The sequence below is a fragment of the Vicugna pacos genome, unplaced genomic scaffold (genome assembly GCF_048564905.1).
Source record: "Vicugna pacos unplaced genomic scaffold, VicPac4 scaffold_19, whole genome shotgun sequence".
NCBI lineage: Eukaryota > Metazoa > Chordata > Mammalia > Artiodactyla > Camelidae > Vicugna > Vicugna pacos.
In genome coordinates this window covers 34,283,228-34,296,206 of record NW_027328740.1, presented here as the reverse complement: position 1 = coordinate 34,296,206, position 12,979 = coordinate 34,283,228, and the positions used below count along the sequence as shown (strand labels likewise).

Below are 12,979 nucleotides of genomic sequence, written 5' to 3'. Positions count from 1 at the left end.
CTATATGCTGGTACCTGAAGAGAGCCCCTGGCTAGGGGGACCCTCACCAACACTCATCGGGCATCAGACATGTTGCAGGGTAGGCCACCCCCAAGAAGAGTTTGCTGTGACCCCAAGGCACGCACAGAATCCCTGCTCATAAAACTGTAGTTGGCCCACATATCCGTAATTAAGTAACAAAAACAAAAAAATTGCTCATGTTTCTTACTAAAATTATTTATGAGGTGGAAAAAGAAGTTGTAATACAAAAGAACAAATTTGACTCCATGTTAGATATGTTCGTTTGGCTTTAGACCTGTACCCTGTTTTCTAGGCTCAGACTTGCTATCTCTGAACCTTTTGTAAAAGATAGTTGCCTTTAGCCTGAAATATCCAGGGGAGCCTATTCTCCGGGCTCTGATCTTTAAGGATGTTAGCTCTTCTACACTTACGTAGAGATGAAAAGTTGCAAAATAGAGAATAACCTATTTTTTTTTAGAGGTAATACGGGGACACCATGATTTGACCCACATGGACAGCTGCAAGATCAAAGGATTTCAAGGACAAACAATTGGTACAGCAAGAAGTTTGCAACAACCTACCACAACCCCGCTGCTTTTTACTATAAAATGAGACTGAATTCTGACTTGGGGAAGAGAGTTCTCCTGGATATCAGTATGCCATTTTCTGGGTCTGCCAGCTTTTCAAATAAAGTCACTATTCCTAACTCCAACATCTTAACTCCCGATTTATTGGCCTGTCATGCAGCAAGCAGAACGAGTTTGGACTTGGTAACAAAATGACTGCATTGGAGGTAGTATGTCTTCATTGTTTCCTCATTTCCAGTATGTCACACCCTATCAATTTTACATGCTGTTTAACAACACGACCAAAAAACCTATTATACGGAATTGATTCCACGGAAATAAAATTATTTCTACTCCTTCAAAACTAATTTTTTCTATTTTATTTTGTTGCTTATTGAAAAGAAAATAAAAGACAAATCATTTTATTTCACATATTTTTATAGCTACATATTTAAATACTGATAAGGTTTAAATTACAATAAAAATTGTTCATATATTAGTATAAAGATATATACACAATCAATGCAGACTAGGAAATGAGTGGATATTTACTAAAAATCCACTGCACATCCAGTCTTTTACAAGCATATTCTGGAATATAAGCTCTATTATCCAGGGGTCCCCCACCCCCATTCTCACTGCCGAGTCCCTTAGTAATCAACTAACAAATCACCAGCATAGAACCACACGATCACTATTTCAGGTATAAATGAGGGAATTACCTCATTCAATTCTAAACGAGAAACCTTAAAATACATACAGAACTTATTTACAGATAAAGAAAATTGGACACAAAAAAGAACAGTTTCTCCCCCACGTCACAAAGATAATAACTGGTAAAGGCAAGATTTGAGCTCATCTGCCTGATTCTAAAAACTAAGGTGGAAAACCCTTCGACTGGAGAGGTCCAGCAGCACAGCCTATCACCTTATCTCTGTTCAGATCTAGCTTTAGACAGCCTAAGACAGCACCTCATTCCTATGGAACTCGAGGGCAAATGATAACAATAAGGATTTTATATTCAGTAGTTTCTTAGTTCTCATTTATTTAAAGTGTCAGCAGGTCAGCAGAAAACTCTGGGAAATATGAGTGGGTCCAGAGCTTTTTGTTGATAACAAACTCATTCTATCAGGACAGAGTGACCTTCCCATGAGAGGTCTCATGGACATAAACTAAAGGCAGCTGAGCAATAAAAAGTAACATGACCCTGGAACTCAAGCAAGAAGGAACCCTGCCATCCCCTGCCCAGTTGCCTCTTCAACTACGTGGACACAATGGCAGAAGACCCAAATTCTTGTCAAAGTTACACCATCATGGATACTCACCCATAAATAGTTACGACTCCATGCTCTCTTAAGCCCTTTCCAACTCAAATATGATGACACCAATATCTCACCAGAATCTCTATGTCTCCACTTTCTCTCTTCTATTAGGAGACTATATCTATGGCGACAAAGCAGAAATCCAATTAAAAACACCATGCACGAAGCCTGGTGAAAGTCTGCGTAAGAGACTTTGTCCTCATGCTCAGTGAATGAAAACTCAGAAAAAGTAGTCCTTCTCCCTCTGCAAGTGGAATGTAGCCTGATTGTGTGTGTGTGTGTGTGTGTGTGTGTGTGTGTGTGTGTGTGTGTGTGTGTAAATCAAATACAATCAAGTCTGGGATGTGTACAGGTTTTTTTTTTTAATGTCACTGTCATTTCATGGGGATGAGCCAACATTTAAAGTAATTTGAATCTAGTGTTCTGAGAGTCTCATTCTCTTTTGGTGGAGGAGGGGAACGGGGAAAGGAAAAAAGGAAAGAGGTAAATGAAGCAAAGGAGTAAGAATATTGCTAGGGAAAGGCAAGACGTTAATTTTGTTCCTACTTGCATCACACAAAAATTAGGGGCTGGCTTCCCCCATGTCTTGTCAAGCACTAACTTGCAGAAGAAGAGGCGACAGCCCATTTCTCACTGAGATTGTGACTGTACGTGGCATCTTATAGAAACAAATTATTTACCCTGATCAAACACTTTAGCAGCAGGCGGTAATTCTCCTATTTTGAGAGACAAGAAAACAGGAATTGAAAGAGGGTATATAACTTGACAAAAGTCAGAGGACCAGTAAACTAAAGAGGATGAATTCATACTCAGATCTGAATGCAGAGTCTGAACTTCCCACTCCCAGGGCTCGAAAATCCTTAACACACAGGCTCCCCAGCTCCCCTGCATTGTTTCCAGCACCAAGCATTTCCCATGGCGATGGTCTCCAGTTCTCAGACACAGCACATTTTGCAGCCAATAACCTCCATTCGACCTTGATCATCTACCAGCCTCGCCCACCAGGCTTCACCATACATGCAGGAATGCTGGCTTTCAAGTGCATACAAAACCACGCCTGGTCTGACCTGGGATCTTCCGTGGCTTTTCCAGCGAAAAGACAGCCATAAAACTGCTCACAGTTTGTACATGAGCCCCACTACCTCGCTCCATCTGTTTCCCCACCTATACTACTTAGCTAAGACCATTTTGAGAATCTTGGAAACAAATTTTTAAAAACAGAAAAGAAAGGATTCTGTAACAATTACTTAATATTTGCAATTTTAAAGTACAAGTTACAAAGTGAGTATTTACAAACCGATTCTGCCTTCCTATGTGTCAGTTTTAACATTTACAAAATATAATAGCAAAAAATTCTCACTTACAAAATTAACAAAAACATCAACAATAATCTGGAATACACCCAAAAACAATGCCCATGTTGTACATGGAGAAAGTACAGGACTGTACTGTGGGGTAAAGAAAGATGTGTGAATTTAGAGACATCAACATATTTTGTGGAGGAAAGCAGTTTTGTAAAGATGTACGTTCTCCTAAAGATAATTCAAAACTTACTAAAATATCCTATGATAACCCTTATCCTTTTTTTTTAGCTTGAAAAAAGTATTTTAGAATTCTTCAGGAATAATAAAGTCATAATACTAGCCAAGAAAATTAGGGATGGAAGAAAGAATTGAAAAAAATCACACTGTCAGATATTAAATAAATTTTTACAATATGTGAGATATAAAACTGGAGTAAGAAAGTAAGATTGACAGAAATAAACCATGACCTCAAAAAGAGACTGTAGTATGCATAAGTATTTTTTACAGGTGGGATTTCAAATCAAAGAGCAAAGTATGAATTCAATAATTGTCTTGGGACAATCAGAGAATCACCTGGAAAAAGCAAATTCTATTCCAGTCATAATGACCACTAGAAAAATTACAGATATTGATGTAAATATTAGAAAGTATTTCTAAGAATACTATCAAGGATAAAACCAAAAAGAAGACATTTACTAGCTTAAGATTATTTTGGGCCACAACAGAAATAAACCTACTGAACAAAATGAAAGGCAAGAAATGACAAGGAAAATCTCTGTGATACATGTTGATGAAGACAAGTGGTTAATATTGATAACATACAAAGAGCTGTCACAAAGCAACCAGAAGCTCCCTCACTTAAATGTTTGCAAAGGACAAAAGGGATCATTCACTTTTTAAAAGTCAGAAGGCTAATGAGTGAAAAATGCTCAATACTTCACTGGTCATCAAATGCAAACTAAATCAATGAAAAAGCACTTTGGCTCACCATATTGCCAAACATTTTTCAAACATATTCTAGCTAGTGTCCATCTGTGGGAGAAAAAACTGTGTGAGATCTTTTTAGAGGATGACATGTCAATGGATATGTAAACTCTGAAAAACGTGTGTACACACAGACACAACTCCACTTTTAGGAATCGTTTCGTTTAGAAAAAAATCAGTTCAAAAGATGTACTCATCAGAGCATTTACACAGCACTGTATACAATGGTGGGAAGAAAAGCTGAAGTGAAATCATATCCAGCAATAGAGAATTGGTTACATAAGTTATTTTACATCTTTTCATTCCCCACTGGAGAAGGAATTTCTAGAGTCACTTGAAAGAAGCCTGTGATGTATGTAATTGTCACATCCAGGGACTAAATTTTCAGAATCCTTAACTAAACGAATACTCATACAATATCACAGGAATGTTTGTACGAGAATGGTGCCAGTCAAACATACTTTCTGACAGTGGAAATTGGAGAAACCTTAAGTGTCCACCATAAAGAAAATCATGTGGCAAATAAAGGCGAGCTGTGGGCACTAAGGGGCCGGCGTTTCGGCGTGGCCCAAGGCCTTGTCCACAGCACTCTCCCACCAAAGTTGTCCTTGCAGAAGAGACCAAACCTGTACATCAGGAGACCCCTCTATCTGAAAGGACCAGGTGAGTCTGGAGTGGGAGGACGTTTATGATATACACCTGAGTGAATAAACCGAGCTTCAGAAAACATATAGTATGGCTTTATTTTTCAATAAAGTATATATACACACACATATACATAGATTTCTCATATACGTGTCTGTATGTATGTGTATATATATATGACATTGTCATAAAGGTCATGAAATATATACTCCACATTGTCAGCAGTTTTTACTCTCAGGAAAAAAGGGGAAGTGATGTAGGGGCCTTTCGGTACAACCACATTTCTCTTTTCAGTATATCAGTTAAGTATACTTGGAATTTAAAAGTTTATTTAGTCCGAAGTAAAATGGACGATGCCTCCACAAGACAGAATGCTATACTTGTCATTAAAAATCATGCCAGGGGAGATAGAATATTGTAGAAAAACGTGTAATAAGCCGAATGGAAAATGGAGGTCTCCACATAGTAATCAGGCATAGAGTGCTCGCTGGTTTTTATGACAGAGTTATTACACATTGATGAAAAGAACAGAAAATAGATGTTAAACTGTTAATTATTATCTCTGAGTAGTGGGACCATGATAGACACTTTTGCCCCTTTTTTCAGACTTTTATATTAAATACACATTATTTTTCATCTGAAAAAAGCATTTTTAGATGTCTAGTAAAACACATTGATAAACATGCACGAGTACTTACGGAAACAAATAACTAGGAGACACCACAGCAGCGTCACACAATGTAGAACGGGCGATCCTGAATAACACCACACAGTTACATAAGGACCCACAAAGTAAGAGCACCTGCTGTAACAGGGCGTGGCCCCCTTCTAGTTGTCAGTTGTGTCTTCAGGGCTGAGGCAGTTCTGAGCACGGCCAGTGTCAGTGCTGGTATCTGGATGGATGCCACTGGAGGTGAGGGCACCTTCAAGCCGAGAGGAAGAACAGAAATCATCCTCTGCTTTTCCTGTCTTGTTTCTTTGTTACTTTAAAAGAGAGGCTTAAATAAGATAAAGAATCTTCCCTACTGAAATTTCAGTAATGAAACAGTTTTTAAACTGTCTTTTCAATAAAGCATCATATTTATTAAATGTTAATTAACTCAGTTAATTAACTATCTGTTGAAACCCATTAAAGAACATGAAATGCACTATGTAAAACCACCGCGCCTGCAGTGACTAGCTCAGCTGTCTTGACGGCAGTGCAGGCATCCCCCATCATCCCGTGGCCCTGAGCTCCTGATGCTGGTAAGAGAGCACGCTGCCTCCTCAGATGGAGAGAAACGGTGAAAGCATTTTCTGAAATCTACAGCACTGACAAAACATAACTGACAAATCCCAGGCTCCTTGGAGGCTGTCATTTTCTGCTTCTGGCCAACACCCGTCAATGAGCAGAACCACCCCATTCCTGAGCCATGGGACTCACGTGGGAAGCAGTTTTGGAGAAATTTCCAGGTATAGAATGTAACCAACTATACATAGAACTCTCACAAAAGAAAAGATGTAATACTCTGGTATTGGAACACAGTCAAAATATTCTCCTAAGCCTTAGTAGATGGAAAGGCTGGGCTTCTCCTCAGCCACTTATTAATTTCACAGCCAGTGAGCGTCTCCCACAAACCCTGTTTCCCTGTGTCTGCTGGGAGGCTGAGGCACACTGCTGCTGTCGATCTTATAAGTCACAGGGCAGAGGCGAGTGTCTCATGCCTGCAACCCTCACACAGGCTCGCCTCCTAGCCTCACTGTCTGAACTTGGCCACATTTTTTCACCTGTTTATTTTGGTATCTGTTTTTCTGTAAGCTGCCTGAAATGTGTTTTGGAACAAGTCAGAAGAATCAGTGGGTAGGTAAATGGACTGAAGGAAAGGTCAACAGAAAGAAGAAAGGAAAGGGGAACAAAGAAAATTTCCTATGCAAAACCCTCTTCTAGTCAGGGAAGGAAACCACCATGGAGAATTGTGAAGAGGCAGGTAGCTTAGGACTGTTTCCTGGATTCCATGAAAAGTCACACCAAGAGATGAGAGGGTAGAATTATAAATAATAAAAGAAAAATAGCATGCATGGTTGAAAAATATACCTACAATATGTACTTTATAATGAATAGATTAAAATCAGCAGGGCCCAATAACACAATCATTGGGTATTCACAGAAATGAGAATCCCATCTCCAAACCACAAGGCATCCCTTTGGAGCAGAGAGTCAACACGGGACGGTCACAAAGCCGTCACCACAAAAGCTATGCTATCCTGCACTTACGAGGAACGAGCAGGTGTGCTCGGGCTGCCAACGCGCGTTATTTATCACACACAGCACCTCTACGGGGGTGGGGGGGACGCCTAGCGAGCCCCGTCTCTGCAGGACAGAAAACAAGTCCGTGAGAGGCTAAGCCGACCTACCAGTTCTCCATCTCACAGGACTGGTCAATTCAGAGCAGGACTAGAACTCGGACCCACATTTGTATCCACAGTACTACCGTACATTATGTCCTTTTTGTGTGTATAATACATTTGTTTCTGGCATGAAAGGATATGTAATAAATGTTCGGTTGTTTTGTCTATCTCATTAGCTCACAATCATTATATTTTTGAACTGCACTCTTTTCCCCTGGAGAAAGAATGGAAAGAGCACGTGTCAGAATGAGTTTGGGCTCCATTCTTTATCTGTTACCTCATCTCATCCAAGTCCCCAACCTTGGAGAAGGAGCAAGTATTCTCTTCATTTTAAAGAGAGGGCTCCAGTGATGGTGACTTACTCAACTCGAAAATGAAGGCTGGGGAAAGGCACATGCAGCAACCAGAGCAGTATCATCTGTAGGAAGGCAAAAAGAGCTCAGGGGAGGGCTCAGGGGGTCAGGTTTATTTAATTTCATTCGATAAAAGAATACCAAATTCTAAAAATACTAGCATGCAATGTATTTGCTCTTTCTTGATATCTAAATATTTCCACAGCCCATATGTAACATTATCGTGAACTAGTGAAAGGAAGAGTCCTCAGGCAGGGAAAATCAATGCCACAGGCAGGCTGAAACCCAGGCTGGAGGAAAGGAAGATAAAGGGCATAGATAAGAAGAGGGGAAATTTTGGGAAAAAGACATTATCACAAGGACTCTCAAGCATCATCCAACAATCATATAATCATTCATTCAAGAGAGAGTTACTGACATCCTATTTTGTGCAAGATTTTACAGACGGCAAAGAAAGACCGCAGCGTCCATGGTGGCAGCAAGTGGTGGGACAATAATACAATTCTGATCCCGGTACCTTGCACACTTGTACTCAGTATAAAGGTAAAAAAATAAAGTAAAATAATACTATGTAAACTCTATGCATTTTTGAAACAAAATTAAAGAAGACCTAAATACCTGGACAGACACACCACACACATTCATGGATCAAATGACAGAGCTCTTGGCATGGCAGTGCTCCCCAGAACGATCCGTATACTCAACGTGGTCTCGATCACAATCCCAGTGGGCTCCTCTGCAGTAAATGACTAGCTGCTGCTACAATTCATATGGGAATTCGAGGGTCTCAGTAACAAAACAAGAACAATGTGAGAGGACTTGTAATTTTCAATTTCAAACCTTACAACTGTATCTCCAGGTGAGATTAGAGGCCATTTTTAAGTTATTACTGTGTTTATCCTTATTTTCTAAATTCTGTACCATGAATATACCTGTTAGAATAAGAAAAATAAAAAGTAAGATATATTTTAAAACATGCACAACAATTGATTCATTGGGAAAAAAATTATTTTAAATATAAAGAGGTAAATAAATATCAAGTGAAAAAGGACTACTTAAAAACTAGTGTGCATATACAATTTTCATAATTTGAAAACTGAAAAGCACAAACACATCAAGTTTCTAGGGAGACCAGTGAAACATACTAATAGTTATTTTCAAAAATTCTAATTGAACAATGAAATCTCAAGAAAGGCAAAATCCTAATTGGCAGCCAACTGCAAACACATGGAGAGCAAAGGCCTAGAAATCACAGCTCCTTTAACTCTGCTACTAACTCAATAGGAGAGGAAATTCCTCACTGAGGGGACAGTGGAATCCCATTCATAAGGCAGGATACACAGTACAAACTGCTGTATTAGGGGAGTGTATTTCTCAGGAGAATTCTAAAGTTACAACATTGCTTAAAAACTATAAAAACACTGTCAGACAGATTAAAACACACAATCATATATATTATATACAAACATATGAAGCCTTCTCTCATGTTGCATAGAAATACAAACATATTTGTTCATTTATAGGCACTGATTAAATTATCCCAGTTGGAATATTTCAACTAAAACAAATAATCAATACTACACTCCTCTTGCCAAATCTACTTGATAAGTTATTCTGCTATATAACCACAAATTGTCTAAGATAGATCTAAAATTATTGAAAAAGATCTTTGTATGGTTCCTTGAATTCTTCTCAAAATTCCAAGCTTAATTTTAAAATAGATCTGAGCAGTATTTCTATATTATCTATTCCCTTATAAAATAAACAACACAGTCTATTGTCAAAATTCTGTCCTTACAATGATTCACGAGCACCGTATCCTCACAAAATTGCTGGACTGAAATGCACTATCCAGACACTGTGACCGAACCAATGAAACACAAGGAAGACAGTGACCCTATTCTGGAGGGCTTATAATCTGTGTCAACACCGGGGTTTTTATTTGATTGGTTTGATTGGGTAGCAAAATAAAATCAATCAAATACTTCCTTCTTTGAGCATTCTGTAAGTCATGACTGTTTTTAGTGTCATGAGCAGGAAAGACTTAAGCATGACTTGATTAGATCAACTAGCAACAATCATCACTGGAGAGTGAATAATAAAGAAGTTAACTGATAGCAATGCTTCTGCCTACATGAGACCTAAAATAAACCTACACTGGTTTCCGAAAGGAAAATGAGGAGATGAGGTCCCCAATGAGAAAAGAAACTAACAAGAAATCAAAAAAGGAAAGACGTTTTCATTCACGATTCCAGGCAGTAGTGGAGCATGGTGGTGAAGAGCACAGTTGCTGGGGACAAACATGAGGGTCTGAACTCCCACAGCACTGGGTAGCTGTGACACTGATATTTCAGTGAAATTTTCTGCATCTCAGTCTTCTATCCATAGACTGGGGAGAACAACCACACCCATCTCCTAGAACGGTCCTACGAATTAAGTCATTTTAGATATACAAGTTTAAATAAAATAATTCAGATTTTAAATAATACCCCAAAAGCACAAGGAACAAAGAAAACAGAGATAAATTGGAGTTCATCAAAATTTAGAACTTTGCTTCAAAGGGCACCATCCAGAAAGTGAAAAAACAACACACAGGAGAAAACTTTTTCAAATCATTTATCTGATTAGGAATTTGTATCTCCAAATGTAAGGAAAAAAAAAAAAACTCCTACAACTCAACACTAAAAAGGCAACTCAATTCAAATGTGAATAAAGGATCTGAAAAGGTATTTTTCAAGGAAAATATACAAATGTTCAATAAGCACAATGAAACGATATTCAATATCATTAGCTGTAAAGGAAATGAAGTCAAAACCACTAGGAGAAACCGCTTCACACTCACTACAATAGGTTATAATAAAAAAAAGAATAACAAGCACCAATGAGGACACAGAGGAAGCGGAATGCGCAGCCCTTGCTGGTGAGGACGTAACACAGCGTGGCCACTTTGGAAAACAGCCTGGCAGGTCCTCAGAGAGTTGAACATTTGGTTTCTGAATGAACCAGAATTCTGATGTCTGGGCACACACGTAAGAGAACTGAAAACAAATGTCCACATAAAAACTCCTAAAGGAATGTTAACGGCAACACTACTCATCACAGCCAAAAAGCAGCAACAACCCAAATGCCTATCACGTGATGAATGGGTAAACAGTGGGGCCCAGCCATACAGTGGAATACTATTCAGCAATAGCGAAGCATAGAGCACTGACCCAGGCCACAACCTGGACAAACATTGAAAACGCTACTCAGTGTGAAAGAAGTCAGTCACAATAGACGGCTCCACTTACAAGAAGTGACTCAATTTACATGAAATGTCCAGCACAGGCAAATCCACAGAGAGAAAAGTGGCTCCTTGGGGCTGGGGGAGGATGGGGAAGATGGGAATGACTGCTTATGCATATGGGGCTTCCTGTTGGGGGGATGAAAATGTTCTAAGATTGAATGGGATGCACAATTCTGGGCATAGAGTAAAAACCGCTGTACATTTTAATGGGTGAATTGTATTAAAACTGTTAAGAAAAAAAGCACCTCTGGCCAGTACCTTCCATAGTAAATGCAAATTGCTAACTTTTGTTAGAGGAAGAAGAAACTGTCCTCAGCATGATAGCAGGAGATCAGCAAATGTGAGCTAACCGGAGTTGGACAAGAGCATTTCACTTGAAACAGTAGCTGAGTGTACATGAAATATTCAGAAATACGAAAATCAGTTTGACATTACGAAGAAACATTCTGCTTCAAATGCAGATCAAGTATTGGACAAGCCCAGCAGCTACAAAAGTACAGAGAAGAAACTTGGTTCTTAAAACAAGCACCAGAGCCATCAAGGAAATCGTGGTGAGGAAAGCAGGCGGCCGAAAATCTGGAACAGTTTGCTACAAATAATTTCTCCACTGAAAATTTAAAAATAAAATGAAACTGATGAAATTCTCTGTTGACCTCACGTGAATGGGCTTCCTCTGGTGCTAGACTCTTCTGTAACCCCGATTGAAAGACTCAGGAAAATCAGCATGGCTCCTGGGAGTCCCCAAAGGACTGCCCATCAGCACGCTGACCACCATCAAATCTGCCAGCGTTGTATTACAGAGAAGAGACCAACTTCTGAAAGGCACAGGAAATGTTGAAAAGGGAAGAAAAGGCTGCAGTCAGTCCTGGGACAGAGGCCCTCTGAGCAGAGGCCAGAAGGCTGAAGGTGAACTGCAGTGGCCCTGGGGCAGGAAGGGACCACGAGGGAACAGATCTCAATTCTCTTCTCTGTCTTCATCTGGTAGGAGAGATAAAGCCTGCATCGTTCTCACCTGGAACTGTGGGTTCTGGCTGGCAGAAGTCTTACCGATATGGAATGATTATTCAAGACTCTGTGGAAAAAGTCAAGAAATCGAGAGGGAGTAGGGAGTCAACTCCAAGAGACTCTCAAATGCTCCCATATTTATTGTGTATAATCAAAGGAAAATTCATTAGCAGTTGTGTGATAGTAAGGAGGAACTTCGGGAAAGACAGGGTGAGGCAGAGATTGTAGAATACACAATGAGTACAAAGGATTAGTTTAATTTTAAGGAAGTAATGGGGTGAAGGGAACAAGATACATTTTTAGATATGTGAATTACAAAGCAGACCACCAGACCAGCCAGGTCCTTGTTTTGGGGATAATTGACTTTCTAACAGCACACAAGCCCAGCGTTTATAGCTGAGGGCCTCGGTCCTTGCTTTGCAACCAGCAGAGTGCTATCTAAAACCTCAGCTATTCAAACAAAGCATTGTCTCTGCTTTTTAAGGCAAGGAGACTGCAGTGAGGATGCACAGGTACTTGCTTACTAAGCAGTTTCTAAGCATACTTTTCTCTTCTTAAAGTTCACAGGCGGCTGGGGTGTGTTACAATTTGTTAACGCAATCATGGGCTCTCACATGGAACCATTATGGAGGACAGCCTAGGATGACAAATCCTGGCTGTCAGTCTTTTTCTGCCAGCTGCAGCCACTCTAGCAGGGACTAGACACATCCGTGAATAACGATCCTACATAACCACCGACACACTTAACTCCTGGTGCTTGAAACTTAATAGTAGCTCTACACAACTTACCGAAGAAAAGTTTCAGAAATAAAAGTTATTATAATCCCATTATATCTCATCATATTACTGATTTTTCTGATTGCTCTAAGCTGTTTCTACTTAGTAAAGCACCTAATTCTGCAGGTGAATTCAGTAATTCCCATTGGGCAAATCTAGCCAGCTTGGGCTCGCTAACTCCTATTAGTCAAATTCCGATAAACGTAATTGATTTCTTTGTTTATCAATTTCAGCCGGGAGGAGAGGAAGTGTCACTCTCTTCCTCAGCCCACCCTCAAATCTTTTCTCATCAACTCAGGCCTCCTGAAAACATAACAAAGAATTTTTTTCCCTTCTACTCTTTCCACAA

At 39.6% G+C, this 12,979-nt stretch overlaps 1 long non-coding RNA gene across 2 annotated transcripts in view; it reads right to left on the bottom strand.

Moving 5' to 3' along the window:
• Positions 1-1,932: 1,932 nt before the first annotated feature.
• LOC140692941 (uncharacterized) overlaps positions 1,933-12,979 on the bottom strand; it is a 28,437-nt gene continuing 17,390 nt past the window's right edge. The window contains exon 3 of one of the 2 annotated variants that reach the window (XR_012068580.1): positions 1,933-2,009. This is a non-coding gene — a long non-coding RNA (uncharacterized lncRNA). Of the gene's footprint in view, positions 2,010-5,590; positions 5,745-12,979 lie in introns of those variants that run through there. The other variant, XR_012068579.1, reaches the window with a different exon arrangement.